We start from the raw sequence: 27,287 nt of genomic DNA, 5'->3' as shown, positions 1-27,287 counted from the left end.
TTAGTTTTTTTTTTTTTTTTTGTACATTGAAAAAACATGTGAAATTTAATTTTCAGATGTCTTACATGTTTTTGAAGCCAAAATTAAAACGGATAAATCACAGTTTTTCTTGAGAGACTCTCTTTCACAAAAATGCATTTTTCTCAGCTTTCTAGAAAAAAAGTGGTCTTTTTGGTGCAACCAGGCTCTATTCAGCTTACGATAAATCAAGAATGGAACAAGGTACAAACAAATGTTTTTTTTCCCTAGTTAAATAGAGAGTCTCCTCTTTCCTTTGAGCTATTTTGTGTTTTCAGAGTCATAGTACAAAATATTCTCTTGGTCTTAAAATATTACTCAAAATGCCCCGAAACGCTGGCACATGGCACTGACCATTTTATAAAAGGGCTGGCACTCAAAGAGTTAACTGGTATATCAAGTTCATTCAACATTTTGTCTGTTTGGTCTTCAATTTGACACATGCTATTCTAGAGTTTCATCCAAATGTTACCCAAGTAAACTCGGTTTAATATGACAGATGGCAAAGAAGAGGGAACACTTGTGAATTTTATTAATACATTTATTGAAGATTTACAGAATGCATTCTCAGGGGCTCATATTGTATGAGCCTCTTCAGCTGGACCTTGAACTGTACCTCATTCAGCAGATTCACTTCCCTGAAAGTAAAACAGATAATTAGCATTTGTAAATGGTCGTGTTTGCAGTGATGCACAATAGAACGAAGACAGTAACATCCACTTGGTACTGATGGCAACAGCTAAAGCTTGGATATTTTACACAGAGATCTGCTATCTGCTTCTTAAAAAGAATGAAAAAGTTACCTTTCCAGTATCACGGCTCTTTGCTCTCAGCTTGTTGATCTGGGTCTCAGCGATGTCGGCGCGCTCCTGAGCTTCCTCCAGCTCGTGCTGAACCTTTCTATGCCTTGACATGTGAGTGTTGGCCTGCTCCTCCTGTGTGGCGTTTAGAGTTATGTTAAGGTCTTAATGGTGACATCATTTTTGATTTTTTACTATAAATTACTGGTTATTATAACAAAGTAGTCGACTTACAGCCTCCTCTGCCTGTCTCTTGTAAGCCTTGACTTTGAGCTGCAGTTTGTCCACCAGATCCTGAAGTCTGACCACATTCTTCTTGTCCTCCTCAGTCTACACAGATAAAGGATTGTAAGTGAAAGAGAACAGGAATTTGAAAGTTTTATGTGTGTGTTTACTGAGATTCATTACCTGGTAGGTCAGCTCCTTCACTCTCCTCTCATATTTGCGCACTCCCTTGACAGCATCAGCTCCACGTCGCTGCTCAGTCTCAACTTCACACTCCAGCTCACGCACCTAATGATAGTAAATGATCCATCGAAATGATCAGAAAACATTTATGTATTGCATGAGATACAGCAGAATTTATTTTACTCATGGGGGGTCGGATGTACATCACTAAACAAGAACTTATACACAGATCATACCCTGGACTCCAGTTTCTGGAGCTGCTTCTTGCCACCTTTCATGGCGAGGTTCTCAGCTTCATCCAGACGATGCTGCAGGTCCTTGACTGTGACCTCCAGGTTCTTTTTCATCCTCTCTAGGTGAGCACTGGTGTCCTGTTCCTTCTTCAGCTCCTCAGCCATCATGGCAGCCTGAAATTGTTCAATTTTGACTTGTGAATACATTTATAACTTTGATCATATGGAATTAGATTGCAAATGTAAAATTATTTAGCAGTGTTAAGGTTCTAAACTCACATCAGTGATGGCCTTCTTGGCCTTCTCCTCAGCATTTCTTGCTTCCTGAACAGCATCATCCACCTCACTCTGAATCTGCACAAAGTCAGTCTCCAGCTTCTTCTTGGTGTTCAGAAGACTGGTGTTCTAATTGTTAAAGACAAGTCACGATTAACATCATAATGATAGTGTATTTTCTGTAAAGGAAGTTCAATTACATTTTTGGATAAATTAATGTAAACAAACCTGAGAGTGGAGCAGTCCAACACGCTCACTAGCATCAATCAGCTCCTGCTCAGCCACTTTGCGGCCTCTCTCTGTTTGCTCTAGAGCAACTCTCAGCTCCTCAATCTCAGCCACCATCAGGCCATTTCTGCGCTCAACCATGACAACCTGCTCCTTCATGTCTTCTTGTCCTCTGATAGCATCATCAAGGTGCAGTTGGGCATCCTGACAATTAGAGAAAAAGCAATGAGCTATCTGTGGTTTCTGTACTTGTTTGTTTTAATTAGATGATAAAACCTTTACCTTGAGTTGTCCCTGGACATTCCTCAGTTGTTTCTGGGATTCAGCAGCCTGCCTGTTGGCGTGGCTCAGCTGAATCTCCATCTCATTCAGGTCTCCCTCCATCTTCTTCTTGACTCTCAGGGCGTCATTTCTGCTCCTGACTTCACTATCAAGAGTGCTCTGCATGGAGTCGATCACCCTCTGGCTGTTCCTCTTGATCTGCTCCATCTCCTCATCCTTCTCTGCCAGCTTCCTGTCAACCTCACCCTTGATCTGGTTGAGCTCAAGCTGAACACGGAGAATCTTGGATTCCTCGTGCTCCAGTGTGCCCTGCAAAAAAAAGTATAACTAATTTCCATAATGACTATTCTGCAATTATACCAAAACATATTTAAAATTAGTTGAAAGATTAATGCCATAGGGTGCCTTTAGGCCAATGGTAAATTGATTCAAAACCAAAAAGTAAATATAAGATGTACCTCAGCTTCCTCGAGTGCTGTCTGAATTTCAGCTTTCTCACTTTCTACAGTCTTCTTGGCTTTTTCAAGCTCATGGATGCTCTTTCCAGTGTCACCAATCTGTTCAGTCAGATCTGAAATTTCCTCTGTGGAGCAAATATAAGAAAGATAACAACTGTTAGACACTTAACAGCTTGTAATAATTTCCTTTTTTCATTTAATACAGATAACACTTGACATACGCTGCAGGTTCTTGTTCTCTCTCTTCATGGTCTCCAGCTGATCCAGAGCCTCCTCATAAGAGTTCTTCATCTTGAACAGCTCAGTGCTGAGAGAGCGAGCCTCCTTCTGGGCTCCTTCCAGCTCTGCCTGGCCCTCTTCATACTTCTGCTTCCATTCTGCCAGGACCTACGTTTGTATAGGTTATATAATTGATTGGTTACATTTTCAGGTATATGTTTATCTGATAAAATTGGTTTTAATTTCCAGTTTTCATTGTTCACTAAACGATTAACCTTGTCAAAGTTCCTCTGCTTCTTGTCAAGGTTGGCTGCCAGAGAATTAGCCCTCTCCACATCAATCATGAGGTCCTCCACCTCACCCTGCAGCCTCTGCTTGGTCTTCTCCAAGGAGGCACACTTAGAGTTCACAGCCTCAATGGATTCCTCAGCATCCTGCAGACGCTGGGCAAGCTTTTTCCTGAAGTGCAGAAGAATTTGCACATTTATTAATTTGCCCAACAAATTATAGGAAAAGTATTTGATACTAAACAAGTTACATACTTGGCCTCCTCCAGCTCCTCAGTGCGCTGGATAGCATCAGTCTCGTATTTGGTCCTCCATTGAGCCACCTCACTGTTGGCCTTGGACATTGCTCGCTGCAGCTCAGCCTTGGCCTCCTGCTCCTCCTCAAACTGCTCTCTGAGTAGATCACAGTCATGGCGAGCTGACTGAACAGCGTGGGCCAGGGCGTTCTTAGCCTATGAAGTCATTGTAAAATCATGATAGTGTTAACATACTGTTTTACATACCCAACATAGAACAGTGTCTAATGTGTATAATGCAGTTTACAATAAGAAAGTGGCATTCACTTCACTTGTGCCTTCTAACATTAGTTTACACTATATTCATTGGTCCTTTATCCAGCTTTTGCTCAAACTTCAACCAGCCCTGCTTGAGATGTGATATTAACAGAATAATAGCTGGACACCCTCAGTACTTATTGCAGTATAAGTGGACAATACAAAAATAAGGTGTTGTACCTTCACTTCCTCCTCAATGTGTCTCTTAAGCTCTTCAATCTGCTGAGTATAAGCCTGTTTGCCTCTGGTGAGCTGGGAAATAAGTGCTTCCTTCTCCTCAAGCTGACGAGAGAACTCACCTAAGGGAACAGAAGTAGAGTTTTTTCAAAACATAATTTCAGGTGCTTTCAATTATTATACAACATTGTCTGTTTGCTTTAAATAAGAAACAGAGAAACAAAACATTGTAACCTGTAAGGGATTTCATCAGTTAAACATTACTAGAATACCAAGTAAGTATTCTAGTAATTTACAAGTAATTAGCTTACATACAAGTAAATATTATAGTAAAATCCCTTATTAGATGTTTTTTTTTTTTTTGTCTCTACATAGATCAAAGTACACTAATATGAATACGCAAACTACTCATTCATTTGGAGCATTGCAATAATTAATATCTGGACTAATAATAATAATAATAATAAATGTATTATTTTACATTTTGATACATACCGTTCTCTGTTTGCAGTCTTGCCCTCTGTGCACTCATGTCATTGAGCTGACGGACATTTTCGTCATTTTTGGATTTAATTTCACTCAATTGATCTTCGAGGGTTCTGCACATTTTCTCCAAATTAGCCTGTAATTGACATGTGATTCATCCTATCATTATTTGGATATTCTGAAATCTGAAATTCCATGTGATTGTAGCTTCTTTCCCTTGATGTAAACTATTAAAAAAATACAGCATACCTTTGCTTTGGCAACAGCCTCCATGTTGCTTGAGAGGTCATCAATCTCCATCTTGTACTCGCTCTTCTCTTTCTCCAGCTTCTGCTTGACACGCTGCAGGTTGTCAATCTGCTCTCCCAGCTCAGCAACACTGTCAGCCTGCTTCTTGCGAAGAGCTGCTGCAGTAGCTTCATGCTGCAGTGTTGACTCTTCTAGGTCACGACGCAGCTTCTGGAACTCAGCCTCGCGTTTCTTGTTCATCTCAATCTGAGCAGCTGTTGCTCCACCAGCTTCCTCAAGCCTCTCACTGATCTCCTCCAGCTCCCTGGAGAGGTCAGCCCTCTGCTTCTCAACCTTAGCCCGAGCAGCCCTCTCAGCCTCAATCTCCTCCTCCAGCTCCTCAATGCGAGCCTAGATTTTGAAGGTAGTAACATCAGGGAGCGTTATTGACCAGAACATTTATATGTTGATGATCCACTGAGTTATCAATTTATATAAAATAATGTTACCTGGAGTTCCTTGATCTTCTTCTGAAGCTGAGCACCCAGGGACTGTTCATCCTCAATCTTGCTGAGAAGCTGGCTTATCTCAAAGTCTTTCCTTGATGGGCAGACCAAGAAAGCTGTCACTGTAGTTTTTACTTTTTTTTTTTTTTTTTTTTTTACTGTTGTTGCTGTGTAATAATGTGGGTTGCTGAAAAGACAATTGATTAGCTAAATCAGAGAAAAACCTACTTCTTGATTTTCTCATCAGACTGCTGCTTGTCATTCTCCAGATCCATGATGGATTCCTGGGCCAGTTTCAGATCTCCCTCAAGCTTCCTCTTGGCTCTCTCAAGGTCCATGCGGAGCTTCTTCTCTTGCTCCAGTGATCCCTCAAGCTGTGAAATAGTGGCTATTAATCAGTTGTTGATTTGAGATATTTTAGGTTTAGAATATCAAAATGAACAATCCTTCATGTTGTCAGAAGACAGAACCACAAGGTTAAAACCATTGTTTTCTTACATCATCCACTTGCTGTTCCAGCTTTGTCTTGGCCTTGGTCAGAGTGTTGACTTTATCTTCCTCTGCCTGGAGATCATCAAGTGTTTGCTGGTGAGCCTCTTGGAGTGCTTTCTTCTCCTTGGACAACTTGGCAATGGACTCATCTTGAGATGCCATCTCCTCTGTGAGGTTTTTCACCTGAAAATGGTGTGAATGATTTACATGATAGATTAAAAGGCAAGGCATCAACATTCATTTTTTGTCTGTAGGATACTCAAAACAAAGTGAACCTTGTTCTCTGTGGCATGTTTCTCCTTCTCCACTTTAGCCAAGGTGAGCTCCAAGTCATCAATGTCCTTCTTCAGCTCAGAGCACTCATCTTCCAGCTTCCTCTTCTTGGCAGTCAGCTCAGCATTGATTTCCTCTTCATCCTCCAGTCTCTCAGTTGTCTCTTTGAGTTTGGCCTCAAGCTGGATTTTGCTCTTAATCAGGCCTTCACATCTTTCCTCAGCATCAGAGAGGTTCTCACCTTCCTATAGTTTGGCATATATGGTGTATTATTTTTTACTGAAACAACATTCACAAAAAGATTAAACATCAAATGTATTCCTGTTATGTACTTACAGAAGCCACTTGCAGTTGCAGATCATTCTTCTCCTGCAGCAGGGAAACCATCTTCTCCTCCAGTTCCTTCTTCTTGGCCAGGGCAGTATTCAGGTCTGATTGCATTTTCCCATAGTTCTCCTTCATTTGAACCAGCTCCTTCTCAGTCTCAGCACTCTTCAAAAGAGGCTTGATCTTGAAGTAGAGATGCATCCATGGCCAGTTTTTCACATTCATGAATGAACGGATGTTGTACTGGATGGTGAAGATTGCATCTCTGCAAAAATGACATTAAACAGTTGTCATATATATAAAAAATGATTTGTTTCACATCACAGATTAGACTACAAATCCATAGTTTATATAAGCCCACCTCCTCTCCATCATCTTAACAAACTCCTTCCTCATGAGGTATCCTCTGCAGAGAGCCTGAGTCATGGTCACCAACGCAGCCAGTTTCTCATCTCTCATCTCCTCCAGGGTACCCAGCAGACCAGCTTTGAAGAACACCTATGGTGTAAGTGTAAGTATATGTATGTTAATGAAAGAAACATACATACTGGAGAACACAATGATGAATGTCTCAGAATGAACCTTTGTGTGTCCAAACTTGTACTGAGTGTGGTCCACATCAATGGAGCCCAGCAGCTTCTCTGAAGCTTTCTTGTTATCAATGAACTGTCCCTCAGGGATGACGCTGGCATTCAATACTTTGTATCTACAAAAGGAAATTGTTTTATTATTCATATTAATGTTTTGTTAATATTAATTTCACATTTTGCTCTGTGTTTCATGATAACTTTGACAAACTGCTTATACTGAAGTCACCTCTGCTTGAAGTCAGCGTAGAGGATTCTGCTGGGGAAGCCCTTTCTGCAGATTCTGATGCCTTCTAGCACACCATTACACCGTAGCTGGTGGATGACCAAGAAGTTCTCCATAAGACCTGAAAATGTCAAAGTGACATTTATATATATATATGTTACACTGTGTAACATGCAAATCATAAAGCAGGACTTTGGGCTTTTTACCTGGGGTCTTTGTTTCATTGGGAATCAGGCAACGTACAAAGTGAGGATGAGTGCTCCTCAAGTTGGTCATCAGCTTGCCCAAGTTTTCCTGGTGGTAACATTTAGGCAAAGGTTGACTACAAAAGTGAACTATTTACTAGCTGGATCTTGAGCTTTTGTGGATGTTAATCATACCCTGAAAAGAGCAGACACAGTTTGGAAGGATCCACCCTTTTTCTTTCCGCCACCCTTCTTGCCACCACCAGCAGCATCTGTCAAAATAAATGCCATCAAATATTTAAGTCTCTATTTACTGTTCAGGTTTTTTTTCTAAAGGAAAGGAAGGACTGTATTGGTAAGTAAAATTGCCATATTGCTTAAGTATTAGTTTCTTACCGTCAGATGATGCATGAGCTGCATACAGGAGGGCTAGCAGTTTGTTTGAAGACTTTTGATAGAGCTGCACAACTGAGTCATTCAGGGGGTCCTTGTTCTTGTCCAGCCAGCCACTGATATTGTAGTCTACTGTACCAGCATAGTGCACCAGGGAGAAGTGAGCCTCAGCCTTGCCCTTTGCAGGCTTTGGTTTCTCAAAGGCCTTGGTCTTGCCAAGATGCTGATCATGCAGCTTGTTCTTGAAAGAGGTGTCTGTAGCCTTGGGGAACATGCACTCCTCTTCAAGGATGGAGAAGATGCCCATTGGCTGAGAAGAATTTACATTTCTTGGTGAAATTAATCTGGTAGCAGTAGCAACCATTTGTCCATGAAAAAAGCAGTATGGGTGGCCACTTACCTTCTCAATCAGCTCAATGCATGCAGCCAGGTCCATACCAAAGTCAATAAATTCCCAATGAATACCCTCTTTCTTGTACTCCTCTTGCTCCAGGACAAACATGTGGTGGTTGAAAAACTGTTGCAGTTTCTCATTGGTGAAGTTGATGCAGAGTTGCTCCAAGCTGTTGAACTATAATTTTGAAAACATCATCAGTTCCATAGGAAGATACTGTTGACATGTGATGCAACATAACCAGTCTTCATTTTACTCACATCAAAGATCTCAAATCCAGCGATATCCAATACTCCAATGAAGAATGATCTGGCCTGCCTTGTGTCCAGCATCTCATTGATACGAACAACCATCCACAAGAACATTTTCTCATAGACTGACTTGCACAGAGCCGATACGGAATTGTTGACCTTAAAGGGGGGACAAAAAGCAGTATGTCAATTCTTTTGTTGATGCACATTACTTTAGTTTCCAACATTTTAATTTTTGTGTCTCATTTTACCTGTGGAACAGTCTGACCTTTGGTCACAAACTCATTTCCGACCTTGACTCTTGGGTAGCACAGAGCTTTCAGCATATCAGCTGAGTTCAGGCCCAGGAGGTAGGCGATTTTATCAGCCTCTAATTGAAAGAAAAAAATGTTTCCATGATTAGTTGGTTATGGTTTCTCTTTCCACAGTGCGGCATATTGATAATTCTTGTTGTATAGGTTTTAGTAAGGGCAACATATGAAAATCTGGGAACTAAATCCTTACCAAGAAATTTCTTCACAATTGTCTTTAGGAACGTGCGTAGTATCATGTCTTAAAATGTTGAAATTCAACTCCCGTGGGAAACCCCCTAAAAAACGACTCAAAGTTGGGGTACCCGTAACTGGATTTTTGAACATTCCGAAATGTTAAATTTGGCCTTAAATAACTTGTGAGGGGTCAAACTAGGGGTTTTTCATGATTCTGAGTTGATCGCAAACATTAGTTTTACACCCAAAACACTCCTTGGTGGAGAAAAAAACAGCCACACCCACTTTTCTTGTTCATCGGAAACCCTACTACCACCAATAGAATGTTGGTGCAGAGAAGCCATTCCATTCATTATCATTGCAGAGGTTGTGTTACATAATACTACTAAATACTCAATATAATATAACTTTTATTCTACCCTTTTTTCTATAGGACATTATACAGACCCTCCAGGATTTTATGATGTCACGATTGCAACTATTAATGCAAATTCAATCATGAATTCTTTGGCCTTGCCACTGCAACTTTTCAGCAAATTTGCTATCATAGACCGCTGTGGCTAGCTGTTTTCAGCTGTGGCCACAGTGTTTCCATTTTCCATTTCCATTTTATTTGCATGTCTGTTTTTTATTAATTATTATAGATAGATATTATATATTACTAGTTATTGTTTTCATATAACATTACGTTTTATGTGGATCGGGAGCGAGAGAGAAGGAAAGAAATCAGATGCACACCAGATTTCACATACCAGTAAAAACGGAAACATAGCCTGCGCGCGCACACACACACACACACACACACACACACACACACACACACACACACACACACACACACACACACACACACACACACACACACACACACACACACACACACACACACACACACACACACACACCTGCCTATCTCTATAATGCATTATTATCATACTTATAATGACTTATAATGCAGTTATAGCACTGTATAACTATAGTTATAAACACTCATAAATGATCATAATGCTTTATAACAACAATAATCATAACACACTATAAAGCATTTTATCATGACTTATAAGGTCAGGTATTATAATACGTTATAATTGTTAGTAACTCGTTGACAATGACCACATCGATAATGCATTATAAATATAGTTATAATGTGTTACAATTGGCTTATAAACATGTATAACTATCATAATAAACACTCATAAATGATCATAAGGCTTTATAACAATAAGCATAACACTTCATAGAGCATTATAACTCTATTATAATACTTGACCTTAAGCCATTATAAAATGCTCTATAATGTGTTATGCTAAATGTTATAAAGCCTTATGATCATTTATGAGTATTTATAATGATGGTTATACACTTTTATAAGACAATTATAACACATCATAACTATATTTATAATGTATTATCGATATGGGCATTGTCAGCCAGTTACTAACAATTATAACGTATTATACCTCAGTCACAATAAAATGCTTTATAGTGTGTTATGATTATTGTTATAAAGTATTATGATCATTTATGAATGTTTATAATTGTAGTTATACAGTGCTATAACCACATTATAACTCATTATAAGTATGGTTATAATGCATTATAGAGATAGGCATCAAAGTCTTACCAAAATGGTTATTAGTTGGCTAACAGTAATTGATATGGTTAGTAAGCCAACTCCAATGTGCGACTGAATCTGATGACCATCTGACCATTTTATTTTCCTAAATGCTAGCTGACTGCTCCATTAGCTATCAAACTAGGATAACATGGTGTAGGCCTATAGTCTTCACGAGGATTTTTGCAGTTACGTTTAGGCGGTGATCTACTATACTCAATAGAATACATTAGAGATACAGTAAGCTATTCCTGTGCATGACAGAGGTTTTCTTTAATGTCACAAAAAAACTTCGACTATTACTACTGAATACTTAATATAACTATATTCTACCTTTTTCCATTGTTGGACATTAATCTAGCACACACGTCAATCTCATGTCAAAAACCTGGGGGCCAGATCTGTCCTGCGATACACTTTTATATGGCCTTCAAGAAAAATATTATGTTAATAATGGCCCACCAATATAGCATTCACATTACTCACATTACAAATCCCATAATACACTACCAGCTAACAGCTACCATACGGTCATGACCAAGCAATAGGCCCAAGCTGGAATGAACAAGTTTGTGACACACTGCAACATCTTTTTCCATTCTTCAAAAACGACCTCTTAGAGCCTGGATGCCCTATGGAGATTGATGCTCAGTGTGTGTGCAGATTAACATTACCATGTTTGCAATCAATGTAGCACCACTGTGTATTTTTTGTGCTTTTCCTATCTTCATTTCGAACAAACTTGTTTCAGTTGTTGCTGGTATGTGAAATCTGGTGCATGTCCACTCTGTCTTTTCTCTCTCGCCGCTTGCTACCGATCTGCATAATAAATGACAATTATAATAACTTTTTAAATAAATTTAGCAACACCACAAAATCCTGGAGGGTCTGTATAATGTCCTATAGAAAAAAGGGTAGAATAAAAGTTATATTATATTGAGTATTTAGTAGTATTATGTAACACAACCTCTGCAATGATAATGAATGGAATGGCTTCTCTGCACCAACATTCTATTGGTGGTAGTAGGGTTTCCGATGAACAAGAAAAGTGGGTGTGGCTGTTTTTTTCTCCACCAAGGAGTGTTTTGGCCGTAAAACTAATGTTTGCGATCAACTCAGAATCATGAAAAACCCCTAGTTTGACCCCTCACAAGTTATTTAAGGCCAAATTTAACATTTCGGAATGTTCAAAAATCCAGTTACGGGTACCCCAACTTTGAGTCGTTTTTTAGGGGGTTTCCCACGGGAGTTGAATTTCAACATTTTGAGACATGATACTACGCACGTTCCTAAAGACAATTGTGAAGAAATTTCTTGGTAAGGATTTAGTTCCCAGATTGGTCAAATATCTGCTAAAATGCCCTTACTATTTTGTCAGTTTCCTTTTTAATTGATTTTTTTTATGGCAAGGTTTAAAAGGTTGGGTTTGGAGTTTTGTGCCCAAAAATAAACATTAGACTTATATGTTTTGTTATGCACGTGGACAATGAGTGCGAGAGAGTCGGTGTTTTCTCTCCAGTCAATGATGGAGCTCAGGTGAAGCTACGTGCAGCAGAGTCTGGGGGGGGGGGGGGGCACGGCAACGGACACTCGGACTAAAACAACTTTTTTTCAGCGCATCACGGCACTGGAGTCTGTAAACACACAAGCGGTAAGAAGTGCACTGGACCTCTGAAAAACTTTGTGTCACGTAACATTTAAGCCATCACCTAACCTCCCTTCACTGATCAACTACCAGGCTGTGGCAGAGTCACTGGCTGTAACGTTACGCTGCGGTCACAGCGGGTCCCTCTTTTCTTTTTCTTTTATCGCCGACGAGTGTTATTAACCGTCCTCCGCTTCGCGTCGGACGGTTCACGCCTCTGCGTCGTCCATTAATTTCTGATAATGGACACCTCGTCGGGCATTATCCCTTACATATTTTCTTTCCTTTGAGGTCTTGATAACTGCTGCTGTCAGGTGCAGTAGGCTACACAGTTGAGCCCAAGAGGAGGGGCGCAGTTGGAATGTTTTGTTTACAAACTGCAACAAACAAAACTCCAGACTCTACCTTTAAGTTTACCCCTATAATATTATTTGGTGCAATCTGATTAAGTAATATGACATCATTAACACAGTACCCTCATTGCCGTCAGGTTCTGCTTGCTCCTCACGCTGCTTCTGCTTGAATTTCATGTTACCATGATGCATCACAGCACCAGTGAGTTTGTAGATGCCTACTTTCTCCTCCCCAGTGAAGCCCAAGATGTCAATAGCAGTCTGAAATTATACACAGCAAATCATTTTAGAGAATCAGTTATTCTAACATTCATCTGTTTTTACTCCAAAAACCAACTTACATCTGTTGCAATGAACTCATCCACATCATTGATGCTTTTGACAGTGATTTCACCATGACTGATCATTGGATAGTCATAGGGGTTGGTGGTGATCAGAAGAGCCTCTGGATGAAAGGAGAAGAAATGTATAAGCTTGCACTTCCTGACAGTTTTTTGTGTTTTCATATGTGTGTTATGTGTCATGTATACATGACATACCCAGGAGCTCAGGCTTGTGGCCAGTCATCAGCTGATAGAAGATATGGTAGCTCCTCTCAGCAGACAACTGAAAGGTGACACGAGACTTCTCCAGCAGGTCTGTGAGAAATTGTTTGATGACTTTTTTTAAGACTTAATGAGGAATGTGCATCGAGCAATGTAATACACTGCATTTGTATGCTACAAATGTTGCCAAAATGAAAGAAATCAGTACATACATGTTTCAATGTCAGCTGAAGACAACTTTCCAGTAGAGCCAAAGTGAATTCTGATGAATTTACCCTGAGCATATATATATATAAATGTCAGTTTGACTCACAATATTGAAAATACATTATGTGAGGGCTTATAAAAGTACTTACAAAACGAGAAGAGTTGTCATTCCTCACAGTTTTAGCATTACCATAGGCCTCCAGGAGAGGGTTGGCTGCAATGATTTGATCTTCCAGCGAGCCCTACAAATAGTTATCATGAGGCTGTATAAGAAAATTTCACTAAGCAGCAATCACCCGTGGCAACGATTTTTGGAGGACTAACAATTTTACCTGTATTTTGCCAACTTCTGCTTTTTTAGCTCCAGCCACTGCGATTGTTGCAAAGTACTGGATGACACGCTTGGTGTTGACAGTCTTTCCTGCACCAGATTCTCCACTGGGTAACAGAAGGATGAGCCACACTTAGCTATTACGGTTTTTTTTTTCTTAATTGTCTTGATGAGTGTTATACTCACGTGATAAGGACAGACTGGTTCTCACGATCTGGAATACAAACAAGTACACTCAAGTTAAAACTAGTGTTGAGATTCTTTTCATGTCCACTTAAATTCTGTTGTGACTTTGACCTTACCAGTGAGCATGAACTGATAGGCATTATCAGAGATGGAGAAGATGTGGGGTGGAGCTTCAATTCTTTTCTTCCCTCTGTATGCGTTAACAACCTTAGAGTCGTACACTGGAAGCCACTTGTAGGGGTTCACGACAACGCAGAACAGGCCAGAGTAGGTCTGTTTGCACAAAAGAGAGAAACATAATTATGTTTAATTCTCCTGCTTTACAGATTCAACCACATTACATTTTAAGATTGAAGCCTTACGTAGATCATCCATGATGCAAAACGCTCTTTGAGGTTATACAGCACAGCAGGCTCATTGAGGTGGGTCATCATGGCCATATCCTCAATTTTATCGTACTTGGGAGGATTCATGGGATGGATTTCATCCTCCTTTACAGTGAGTGTCTGAATAGGAAGGGCAATAAAGCAAATATAAATGAACAAATTCAGTATTTACAGAAATGGTAATAAATGGATGGTAAATGGACTTGCACTTATATAGCGCTTTTCTAGTCACTCAGACTACTCAAAGCGCTTTACACTGTAATGGTCGCATTCACCCTTTCACACACATTCATACAGCTCTGTTCGCAGACAGGCTTTTTGGGAGCTAATCATTCACACACATTCACACAGGGCAGGTGTGGGTTCAGTGTCTTGCCCAAGGACACTTCGACATGCAGACAGGAGGACCCGGGAATCGAACCACCAATCCCCCGGTTAGTGAACAACCCACTCTACCACCTGAGCCATTTCATTTAAGGCACCTACCTTTCCTGTAAATGTCTCAACTGTGGCTTTGCCCCCCTCCTTTTTGGTGAGTTTACCCTTGAGGTACATCTCTGCAGGTTCAGTTACAAAGTAGGCTGTTTTGGCATCAAAGGGAGTGTTCTGAGCTTCAATCCTCTCCTTCTCAGGCTTGCGGAGGTAAATAGATGCAGGGCCATACTGCTCCATTTCTGCGTCTGTGCTCATGATGGCACCTTAAATGACTGAAAATAAGAAGCGTTTAAACACGTATTTCTCTTGTATTTAGTTTAATAATAATATGTTCTCAGTAGACTTGTTATGTGTTTTATTATCCTGTGGATACCATCAAAAGCAAAGTACCTCCTTTGGTCCACAGAAGATTGAATATTGCCCAGCTCCTCTTTTCACCCTGTTGTAATTTGACAAGATATTAATCAGTAGAGGTTCATACTGATTTCAAATTACATATATCAAATACATAGAAAAGCTACCATGACATTTGTATTTAGATTGCCCTGAACATGAATAAACAATAAGCGTTTAAATTAAAAAACTTTGCAAATTCCTACCAAACCAATGGCAAATGCTACAGTTTTGAAACGTTTGTCCACTTGTCATCACAAATTATGAAATCCATCAGTTTTTTTCAAAAACTGTAACTGTAACTTCATAAACCTATCTCTCCTCCCACAAAATCTTTGCTCAATTGACACCAAACTTGCTAGAGAGCATCTTCAGACTGTCCTTCACAAACAATCCACACAGTTTTTTGATGTATTCAAAATTGAGCCTACAGTGCATGAAAACGTTTGTACGACTGTAAACAGTACTGTTAACATATACCATCCAATTCTTGCTAAATACATGTCCAATCTTCCTGAAAAAAAACTGACAATATTTTGGAGTCGTGGTTGATGACATTTGGCAAATATCAGAATGTTATCTCAAAAACTGAATTTTTGAAAACATTTTGAATTCTGCTCTCATGAGAACAACTGCAGTCGAGTGGCATTTTAAAACATCATATTTTCTCTTATGAAGCAAAACACTTATCGTTAAAAACAAATCACCATCATTTCCATGCTGTCAAGATGCAATTTATGTATTATCAGATTTTTGTATAGATAACAGAGTTTCTGACATTTTGACAATTTTTGAAATTTGCCTGGACAACTACTGCCTGGCTGGTGACTCCAAGTCCATTTGTGAGGCCACCCACCGGTCTCTCTTCCAGCCAATTAGCTAAATGAGTTAGGTGCTGGTTCTTAAGTGTGGATGTGGGTTCAGTACCCAGCAAGGGTGATGATGATGACACATCAAAATGCCAGATGACCTCAACTGGAAACACAAGACAATAGTCCTGATGGTGGCGTCACAGCACGTCTCTACATTTTGAAAATTCATAACAAATCAACAATATGTGCTACAGCTTTGAAACCTTTGCTTTCAAATTGCCAAATTTTTCCTAAAATTGCCCGGCCCCAACCATTGCTGCACAGCAGCTAAAATTATCATTGAGCCACTCACCTGAGTTGGAAGCCTACCAGTTATCACCAGAGTCCTAAGCTGCTTCTTTTATAGAGGAGGGACTGTCTTCTCAGTAGGTGTGCCTTTCTCAATTTGGTCATGTATTCTTGTCATGTTGCCGCTAATCCTGTGACATTGACATTTAGAGTGATTATATTGCCTTGTATGCACAGTTGTAGCTGTAGGTGTTTGTTCCCTGTGGCAAAACTGAGAGCTCTAAAGAAATATTAAAGTTAGGGGAGGGTTGTTAAGATTTTCTTGAAAATTAATTGTGTATTTCCATAAATAATTACCTTAATGTGTAATGTTGTATGCATTCATTGTATATGATCACCACCACTACCGCTGTTATGATACCACTGTTTCTCACATATGGCATAAAGGTTTTTTTTTTTTTTTTTTTGCATTTCACATCTGTTAACACAAGTACAATACATTTATACATTAATTCACAGGAGTAGGATAGATGTTGGAGTTGAAATCCTATAGAGTATTATATTCATAAAGACATTACATTCTCTTTAACTAAAAGGTCTTGTTTATTTTTTAGGATTGTACTAATTATACCTGAACTACTTTATTATTATTATTGGTTTTATGTATTTATTTTTTGTAATATATAGTTTGGATACATTTTTTGAGTCTTTTGTTCCATCAGTTCTGGAGAAGCAAACAAATGTCACTGGTGTACAGTTACAGGGCATTGACACGTGTCACATTTGGTGGTCCAATAAAACAGGGTCAAGTATTTTGTAAAATAGGGTCAGAGCTGTTCCTTTCAAGGGCAGATACAAAAACATTTTAATATCCTAAGATTATATTTGACTCATAATGTTTTGTTCTAAAATGTATGATTATTATTGCATATCATTTGTTTATTGTATTTGTGTTATTTCATAATTTTATAGTATGTGTGTCATGAAATATCACTCATTAATCAGTACAACATTGTTGGGGTGTAGGAGCTCAGATTTTAAGCCTTGTTAGACGAGAAGAAAATGCTTTCATTAACAAATCAATCAGTCAGCAACTAGTTTCAATAACAAAATCATCTTCAGTGTTGGTAATAATACTCGTATTGGAGTATGTCATAGCAGGCACAGGCTGTGGTTTTGGAGGAGCATGTAAATGTCACTGGCAGGACAACCACACATCTCAGATGTCTGAAATAAAATTGAGGCTGAGCGCCATTCCATAAAAGCTGCAGAGGGATTACATTTCTCCTTGGAATGGAGTGGATGAACAGTTGCCATCTAGGCAGGGATAAGACCCAAAATAAGTCCTGCGCAAATAAACAAGATGTTAAAGATGCCAGACCTGTAATAGTACCATAAATGAAAAGCATATCCAGGATTGGTGGATGGTAGAATTAAATGTATAACAAATGTAGGGAAATAGAAATGTCCCCAGTGACTGTGATGTATTTTAAAATCTGGATTATTGAGTGAAATATGTTTTGTCTTCACCTTCTTTCTTAAAAAAGGGAGATGACCTTGAGGAATGTCACCCACATGACCTCAATAGGTAAGTAGGCTATTGTGTAAACATGTGTTGCACATATGCTATTCAAGCAAGGTCAAAGGTCTTCATTTTTTCTGCCAGCCTGAATAGCATGTGTCCAATGTGTTATTCATGCAAGGTCAAAGGCCCTCAGACAACTAGTCAACTTGTTTGAAGGAAGCCTTGGTGGGCTTAGCTTTAAATTAGATGCTATTTTTGCACAACAAAGGAAGAGGATTTGATATCTCAGTCTGCATACGCTTACAAATATGAATCTATACATCCATCTGGAAATTTGCACGTGTATGCTGTGTCACCTTTAACTTCAGAGCTTTTTCTATACACTGTGTTTTTTTGTCCATTATAAGACAAAGTGCACCATCTGATCTGAATTCAATAAACTAACTGTGTCTTAGAAAATGTGTACCATTCCAGACCTAAAATAATATGTATATGTTGTGATCATGTTCTTACAACATGGGTGCTATTGGTTTGGTCTAGTTTGGTGGTTAACTTCACTTAATGGTCTATTCGCAGTTTACTTTCTGGTGATACATAAGCTTGAACATTTTGTGTTATATACGTGCCAAACAGCATTTTATTTTCCAGGTAAGAATTATTGTTTGATTTTTTTTGTCTCATTTCTGTTAGTTTAAACTGTAACTGTAACTCAGTTAGTTTATTAATAGGACTATAGTGCAAGTGAATGGACAAGGATTTCTTTCCAGATGGTGAAAAGGGATACAAGTGAGGACAAGCAATCCTGACAAACGTCAACTTTGTATGTCCTTGACTCTGTAGATACTTATAGATGAGCCACTGCACTAAGCCTGTGAACTGAAATAAAACATACCAAATGTTTCAGGCGAGGAGGGGCCTAGTGAGGTATAAAAGAAAGACAGACTCTTCAGTGACATACTATGTGGTAAATCCGAGAGAAGCAGAGGAGGTGTCAGAATAAGAGGCACAGATAGGTCAGGGGAAGATTTGGTGTGTGCTGACTTTTTAAGGCTGAGTTTTTATCAGTAGTAGTTGATGACCTATCTCAACAGTCTAACGTGAAGTGCAGTTGTGAAGTGATAAGGAAATTCAAGGAGAAACAAAAAAAGTTGGCAGAGGTGAGCCAAACAGTAAACCTTATTGTAAATTCCTCAGCAAAATACTCTATATTACACAAGACCATGAGCACAAATGACTATGCAGTCACCAATTCTTATTGTTGTGAACCGCACAACTGTTCATCATCATCAACATCTCCTAAAGCACCCATAAATCAGATTTTTTTTTTTTTGCTATAAATTGAAGCAGCTTTAGCAAACACCTGTTAATACCTGTGTCATGAGTAAGACATGCAATGTTTAACTGCTGTGATATCCTTTACAGTTTAAGCATATCCCTATCACATGCCGAAACAATCAGTCATTTTGTTAAGGACAGCCTGTTATTTGACAGCTGTGTTCAAAGGGAACACTGTGGCTTCGGTCTGTCATATGATATAATCTTTGCCATTCTAAACAAAGAAAATTGTCTTAACATCACTTGCCTTGGTAGTCACTTCCCTGCAGTTGTCTACGGGCATAACAAAGCCCAAGTTAAGTCCAAAAATACGCAGTATGTGCACATAAATTCACAACCAGTTAGTGTGGAGGGTCCACATAAATGGCATCTGCCCCAGGGTCTTATAACACCTGTGCCTCTGTGAGAGTTTGGTGCCACAAAGGCAACACCACCTTTGAAGGCGGTTAATTAATAGTTCCTGGCTGTAACATCAGTGTATTATATACAGTATATTATTACACCCGTGTCCTTCAAATTTTGATTTTCTTATTACATGGGTCACCTTAGTTTTCCCAAATAAATAAACAACAACCTCCACTAATGCCACATGCCTGCTGTGCTATAATACAGGTTATTTTAATAACCTGTATTTGTTTCAATGATAAATCCTTATAAAGCATTTTTAATGAAATTCTTTTTTCATGAAAACCTTACATTGTGAAAAGAACCCTTAGACCTGGTCCTAATGTTTTTTTTCCTCCTGTATATCTACGTATTCACTGTGTTGTATTATGTATATTATAATATAATATGTGTAATAATTGTGTGTGCATTTTTGGGGAGAGAAAAAAAGGAAAACAGTACAATTTAGAACATCTTATTTAATTTGTATGTCACAGTAGGTTGTTCATATTTCATGAACTTGGGTTATCAAGCAGATGCTTTCTAACTCGGCATTCTCAGACTGAAACAGAAGAAAAGAGACAGAAAATTATTAACACTGTTAGTCACAGATCATTTATAATTCACACTGCAACAGTGAGTTGCTGCTACTGGCTAATGTGACTTTTATTGTGAGCCTGGGTTCTTTTCAAATACGCCAGTCAGCACTGTGTTAATGAATGGGCTGTGTTGGCAACCAGAACTACAATCATAAATTTAGAATGCTATTAGGATTCCCATTCATTTATACTGACTGTCACCTCTCTGAACACTCAAAGAACTGGGCACACTAGCCAGTGCATAGCCACAGGAGAGTTGCCTACGAATTCCTACAATGGTTTTGAGCTTACATTAAAGCCAATTGTCATTCCCTGACTGTGACTGTCTTACTGTGGTAGTGCCACTGGCTCACTGTTAAATCCTAATATAATATCAGACATCAGTTTGTCAGTGGTTTCAGTTTTACAGTCTCTTAATAGATTTATGTTATCTTAATTTATAGCCTCTTTTATACAGGCTTATTCTTGACTTAGGGGTAAAATGACAAACTGTCTATTAGCCTACCACAACCACCATCAATCAACTTCTGTTATAATAGGCTAATACTACTACTACTACCCTGCTAATTGGGTGTTGACAGGAGTTAGTAAGAGAGAACACATCTCTCCTACTTTAGCTTATCTCCATTGGCTTCCTGTAGGATTTAGAATAGACTTCAAAATCCTTCTGCTGACTTATGACAAAGCTACATCCTATCTGAAAGACCTCATCATTCCCTACTGTCCCACCAAAGCACTCAGCTCCCAGACTGCAGGTCTGTTAGTGACTCCCAGTATCTCTAAAAACAGACTGGGAGGTAGAGCCTTCAGTTACCGGGCACCTTGACTGTGGTCGTCCCATATTTGAGCATTAGCTACTGTAAATGGTGTGTCCCATTTTGAATCAATAAGGAACAGGGTTTGTTCCATATTTTCGAATGGTTTTGAATGCAACATCATTCCACTGCATTCTGTGAAGAGCCGTTCCATGGGCTTGTGATCAGGTAAAACTCGCTGGTGGTTTCATCACGGATGAGAGTGTCATTGCACATTGCATTTTTGCTGATATCGTGCAGTCCTCGTTGTAGTTGTATGACACCACAAAACATTCAATCAAATCACTTATGTAGATTATCCATGATGCAAACACTCTTTGAGGTTATATAGCAGAGATGGCTCATTCAGGTGGGTCATCATGGCTATGTCCTCCATCTTATCAAACTTAGGAGGATTCCTGGGATGGATGAGTGAAACAGTAATTGAATCAGGAAGGTAATAATTACCAAGATGTCTTAAATAAAGTTATACAACAAGTAGTTCCGACCAAGCAATCTGATTGGTCAATAAGACATTTAGAACGTGCTCAAATCAGCATTACAGCACGGCTGACTCATCACTGAAAATATTACTTCGCCATTTCATGTTGTTTACACATCTCCATGGCAACATGGATTTTTCCCCCTTTTATTTTAAAAAACGTCATTTATTACTCGTGAAAATAAATCACAAACTACATTGACCTCCTGTAGGGTGTTCCTGTCAGCTGCAAAAGTCACATTTATATTACAATTATTATTATGAATTTTTGTTAATATATTGTACAGCCGAGAGGATTGTCTCCCTCCCATGTGTGTAACGTTACAAAGTCGGAGAGACACTCGTGATCGTGGTGAATATGTTTTTTAAAATATAGCCTGGAGCTGAATATTTCATTAGATAAAACGTAAGTGATTACCTGTATGTTTCTCTCTCTCTCCCTCTCTCTCGCTTGCGCCTTTTGGGCTTTTAAATAATCTGGAGTAATCATTTGGCTTTCTCTATCAGCTGTGTTGGCGACACGGCGCTATAACTTCATTTACATGCAGAGTTTGTGGTTGTAGAAGCTACATCTGTGAAAAGGAAAAAAACGGCATTTTTGTTATAACTTGGGCCGAGACCGCGTTAAAACATGAACGTCAGCTCAGAGTTCACACATCTGGGACTAGAAAAGCATTTCTGTTGCTAGGTCGTTACCTATGGTCGTTACCAAGGTTCGGACTATTTGCTGTAGAGGTGAACTAGGTTCCATTACACATAGGAATCTACTGACGTGACTGATTGTGTTTCAGTTATTAGTCAGACCCCATTTATTTCCATGGAAACGGGAAGCACACCCTCTCGGGTAATATTGCTTAAATAAAGCGTGGGTATTAATAAGAAAATTAAACATATTTTCACTGACATTTCTGCTTCGACTGTGTCTTTGCCACCCTCTTTCTTGATGAGTTTTTCTGGACAGCACTAAGAATGTAACAAATAGAATCTAGAAACCACAATAGCAAAAGCACAATACCAATACTTTTACTGCCCTCAACTGTATCAGATGCTCAGCTCAGCTCAAGTGTGTTAACTCAACTTGGTCAAGTACAGTGTTCTTGTCACCTTATTGCTCGGTGGTAATATGTTCATCACTTGTTCAATGATAACCATGATTATTTTCTTATGATATGGCAAAGTCCAGCAGGTAAAACTTAAAGGGATATTCCGGCGTAAGTTTAACCCATGGTCCAACGCACCGTAACACCGAGTTAGACCCCCCCTGGAGAGATGAAGTCTGCTAACCGCTAGCTTCTCCAGTTGTAGCAACGTTAGCAATAACCGCACTATAACAAACAGCGCAGTATACGGATCCACTATCCACCGATCAAAAAGCCACTTATAGCCACAAATAATGCTCAGAACAGCACCAAACATTATCAACAGTACAAACAGGGTCCCAGCACATAATACGAGGCATCAAACATCTGTTAGCTTAGCCTGGTTTCTATTGAAAAGAGACGAAAACAACTCACTCTGCTCCAGTTTTACGCTATGCAGCAACTTTCCGCGTCCAGCATAGAGTCCAGCACTGACAACACACACCGAGGCCGACTGGCAGCATAAACATCTGGTTTCAGTGGCCACCGACAGGCATTGACCACCACACTGACCACTTGATTCCCCCATATCCTATCTGTGATGTCTGCTTGTAGGCTACAGGTAGTCAGCTGGCATGGAGGCGATTACCGAGTGAAGCAGAGTCCCGCAGTTAGGATGAATGTGTGTGTATTGGGAGAGAGCTGGGGGTGTCTTTGTGCTGGACCTGGGGGAATCAAGTGGTCAGTGTGGTGGTCAATGCCTGTCGGTGGCCGCTGAAACCAGATGTCTGTGCTGCCAGTCGGTGAGTTGTTTTCGTCTCTTTTCAATAGAAACCAGGCTAAGCTAACAGATGTTTGATGCCTCGTATTATGTGCTGGGACCCTGTTTGTACTGTTGATGACGTTTGGTGCTGTTCTGAGCATTATTTGTGGCTGTAAGTGGCTTTTTGATCGGTGGATAGTGGATCCGTATACTGCGCTGCTGTTTGTTATAGTGCGGTCATTGCTAAAGTTGCTACAATTGGAGAAGCTAGCGGTTAGCAGACTTCATCTCTCGAGGGGGGGTCTAACTCGGTGTTACGGTGCGTTGGACCATGGGTTAAACTTACGCCGGAATATCCCTTTAAAGATACTAATCTCATCTGATTATTTACAAAAATGAATGAATGAATTAGTTAGTTAAATTTAAATTTAATGCTAACAGGAAAGACTGCAAAATACATACATATTAGTCCAGCTACACTATGAATGCTTTGAATTACAATTTACTATATATTGTTTAAAAGTGATATAAAATATAGTGTAGGTAATGTTTTCCTAATTTTGTTGTTTCGTTGTAAATGATGGACCTTAAAATGACTCATAAATTAAATATGGCTGTTACGTTCACAGTTTACTTGATAATAAATAGCAAGAGTGCACAGCATGATTTGTGAAGCAATTGTTCCAATAAATACAGTGATTTATTTAAAGATTACCTATCATTTGACACTCTGTTTGATAGACAGTTGTGTCCATCTCAATTAGATATCACAGCCAAGTCCTAATGTTGGAGAAGCGTCAGAATGTCACTGGTGTACAGTTGCAGGATACACGTCTCAGACATCTAATACAAATCACACCACTGCCCTTTCCATTAATGTTAGAGGATTTGCCTTATGCCTCTTGGAAATGTAACATAAGGAGAGATGCACCAACACAGATAAAACCAAAAATAACAACTACACAACTTGTAAAGGGTTTGTTTTTTCACTTAATTCTTGCAATGAAGAATGTTAAAACTGCAGATGCAAAGAATGGGCTGACTCATGATCAAAGCAATTGTTCATGTAAAGTTTGGGGTCATTGCCAGCATCTTGTTGAATGACACACTCGTTGACAGAAGAAGATTATTATTTACCATCTTACCAACAGATCACAAGGTATTGCTGTGGTCAAAAATAAAAAAGCAATGTGAGAGAGTGGTGATTAATGTTTAGCAGAGAGGGAGGATTTGTGTATCAGACACATCCAAATACTGTAATGCTGGCATCATTGGGAATGTATTTAGAAACATATTCCTAATGTACAATATTTTCTCATGAACTTAATTTTCTAATGAAAACAGGCGTGCTTATTAGATTTGTTTTGTGTAAGAGTAAGACTGTCAGGGCTCACATACATTTTCTAGTAGTATGCTTCTCAGGGCAACTTCTTGTTCAGTCGTGTTACAGAACACAATTTGGATTGTTTGAATTTGTTGCAGGGATGTCATGTCACACATAATACTCATATATATATATATATATATATATATATATATATATATATATATATATATATATATATATATATATATATATATATATATATATATACAATTCACTTCAAAATCCCCCAATTTAGGACCAGTGTTCTGTGAAGGCAGTTGCCAGTGACTCACTACTTATACTATTTAAACCAGAGGTCTTCAACAGGGGGTCCGCGGAGGTACTGCAGGGGGGTCGCGAAAGTTTTGGTTGAGGGGAGAAAAAAAATGAAAAAAGATATGGAAGTTATGAAAAAAAGATCCATTGTGAATATAGTAGTGGTGTTCCCTGCTGCTGAATATCAGATTTTTACATACAAGTCCTTTGTTTTTGTGAGCCTTTGTATTGTATCCGATACAAACACTGCGCACCGTCTCTCTCTCACCCCCTCTAAAATCAGCCCGATCGTGGGCGCGCGCACACACACACACGCGCACACACACACACGCACACACACCGCTGTCAGTGGTGCTGTGACACTCGGCCTCTGAACCGTCGGCTACACAACACAACGATGGGACTTCAGTTTTCATTCTCCATACACACTCGTTAATTCACAGCACACACTCATATGACGGTGACTCACTGTGAATTTGCATAAAGTTCGAGAGATTGAACTCTCCTGAACTCTCCTCTCGCGCGGCGCTCCACTCACACACAGTGAGCTTCAGGCCTCTCTCCCAGTTCAACTTCAGCGGGAGCCCCATCCACTGCGCTTCCTGAGCCCCTTCCCCAGCTGACGTCGCCACAAGCGGACCTGTTTGTCTGACTAGTCCAAAACAGTTGGAGCCCTCCACCCGAAGCACCCAGTGAGCTGCAGACCGGTCGACCATGTGCGCTATTCTCCCTCTGCCAGCTGACTTTTAAATACGATAAGCCTACGTCTACATAAGGTTGTTTGGAGCCTAAATCGAAATTACGCTTGCCCCCCCCCCCCCCCAAAAAAAAAAGATAGGGGAAACACTGCAAGCTAAATCGTATTGTTAATGCTGCTAATTAGACCTAGTCCCTAGACCTAACATAACATGAACTGAATGGTGGCTTATTTTATTGACAGAAAGCAAGCTTTTTGAAATCAGCTGCCTCTGTGAAATGTGCCACCTATGCTGGCCACCATCTTGGAGTTGAGTTTATATTTAAAGTCCCACTCCCGCGACCCTTTTCGGTCATTTTAAAACCAGCTCATTAGCAATGCACCTCTGGAGGGTGGGCGGAGACTGCGCTGCTCTGCACCATAGACTGTAAAAAGAATGGACGTAGCGTCCGTGACGTCACCCATTGGTTTTGGGGAGTCGTTTTTGTGACTCAAATATGGCGGCCTGAACAGCGCCATGTTGGATTGGCCGGCCGAGAACCCGCCCACTGGCCTCGAAGCAGCTGTCCACGGAGCTGCTCGGACCTGTCACTCAACGTTTCCGCGCCCTAATTTTTGGAATCTGTGGAGTGTCTGCTATCGTGTGGCTACCATTAGCTCCTGGTCAGAACAAAGAAGGCTGTTTGCTGGCTCGGTTTCTCTGTCTAGCTCGTTTTTCGGTGTTTGTTCGTGTTTTTGCGACAAATTGTTTGATCGCTCGGTGTTGTAACTGTGTTTGTTGGTCCTACGAATGGTTTATATGAGCGTTTAGCAGAGATTCTCAGCTTTCTGTTGATATGTAGCATGTCTGTGTGTGTGCTACGGGCTTGTTGCTCGTGCGGACGTTGTTGTTGTGTTGTCGGATAGCCCCCGGATACGGGGGCTTCAGGGAAGAACATGTTCTTCCCTCTCGGATTATTGGTCAGCGGTCTTCAGAATTCTTTCACAAGCACTATCCTTAAATCTGCAACCTAACGCCTACCCTGCCATCTTCGGTATAGTGCCAGCTGACCAACAGATTGTCAATAAGCATAAGGACATTATGCAGCAGCATTTGCTACTCTGCTTGCCCACCGAAGGATTGTGTTGCACTGGAAATCCCCCAAACCACCCAGCACCTCCTTATGGATGAGTGACCTTATGCTCCATTTAAGTCTTGAAAAGATCAAATGCACACTTAGAGGGTCGAAAGATGTCTTCTATTCCACCTGGAACCCAGTAATGTCTTTCATAAACAAACTTAAAACCCTCCCTGATAACTCATGAATTGTATTGAGTTGTATTATGTGTTCTGTGAAAAATCTAAAAGTATTGTCTTTTTGTCTTATAAATAAAAAAGATAGTTGAAAAAAAAAGGATGTCAGTAATATAGGGACAAAGCTTTAAAATGCACTTGCTTTCTCATCCCAATGTGCAGCTAAATACTTATTGTACTGAACATGGACGATGAAAGAGTGCTTCTGAACTGTACTGTAATTGGGTGGCTATGAAGCCACTTTGTTTTGGACTAGTTAATTTTCCTGAGAAACCAAATTAATTTATCGTAAACAGATGAGAGGATTCAGGATGGTGATGACAGTCATCATTTTATTTGGAAAGTTAAAGAGACCCCAGCCAGTGGTTCATATTTTATGAACTCTTGAAAATGGCATCTGCATGATGACTCTTACTCAGCAGCATCGGACTAAAAAAAAAAAAAAGAGAGAAAAATCAATTAGCAAATTATTCAGTATTTTTATATTGCTTTCTTATATGGCTGTGTTTCAACATGGTACACCAGTGAGTACTAACTTCTGGCATAATAATGTATAAATAACTAGCTACTGGGTACACATATAGTAATATAGTAATGATTACTGACTACTCATAGGTTGGAATGCCAGCAAGATCAGTGGCATCACTGTTGATGCCAATGTTTGTTTATTTCCTTCATTCCCCAAATGTAGAAGGTGCCAG

The 27,287-nt window shown here is 39.7% G+C and overlaps 1 pseudogene across 1 annotated transcript; it reads right to left on the bottom strand.

The window, feature by feature from the left end:
- Positions 1-831: 831 nt before the first annotated feature.
- LOC310990407 (myosin heavy chain, fast skeletal muscle-like) lies at positions 832-14,734 on the bottom strand (annotated as a pseudogene). The gene is made up of 38 exons (XR_014596497.1): positions 14,531-14,734; positions 14,021-14,164; positions 13,775-13,931; positions 13,659-13,686; positions 13,474-13,579; positions 13,291-13,383; positions 13,147-13,210; positions 12,929-13,027; positions 12,731-12,834; positions 12,512-12,650; positions 8,540-8,658; positions 8,298-8,447; positions 8,044-8,214; positions 7,647-7,953; positions 7,446-7,522; positions 7,272-7,359; positions 7,069-7,186; positions 6,835-6,958; positions 6,614-6,750; positions 6,262-6,517; positions 5,928-6,170; positions 5,659-5,835; positions 5,389-5,534; positions 5,164-5,254; positions 4,676-5,065; positions 4,436-4,562; positions 3,944-4,062; positions 3,465-3,661; positions 3,198-3,381; positions 2,925-3,090; positions 2,704-2,828; positions 2,246-2,554; positions 1,964-2,167; positions 1,739-1,864; positions 1,463-1,633; positions 1,227-1,331; positions 1,049-1,148; positions 832-953 (listed from the first exon to the last, which is right to left on the bottom strand). The product of XR_014596497.1 is annotated as a myosin heavy chain, fast skeletal muscle-like (transcript).
- Positions 14,735-27,287: the final 12,553 nt, after the last annotated feature.

This window comes from Trachurus trachurus (genome assembly GCF_905171665.1).
Source record: "Trachurus trachurus genome assembly, chromosome: 8".
NCBI lineage: Eukaryota > Metazoa > Chordata > Actinopteri > Carangiformes > Carangidae > Trachurus > Trachurus trachurus.
This window is presented reverse-complemented; position numbering and strand designations above follow the sequence as displayed.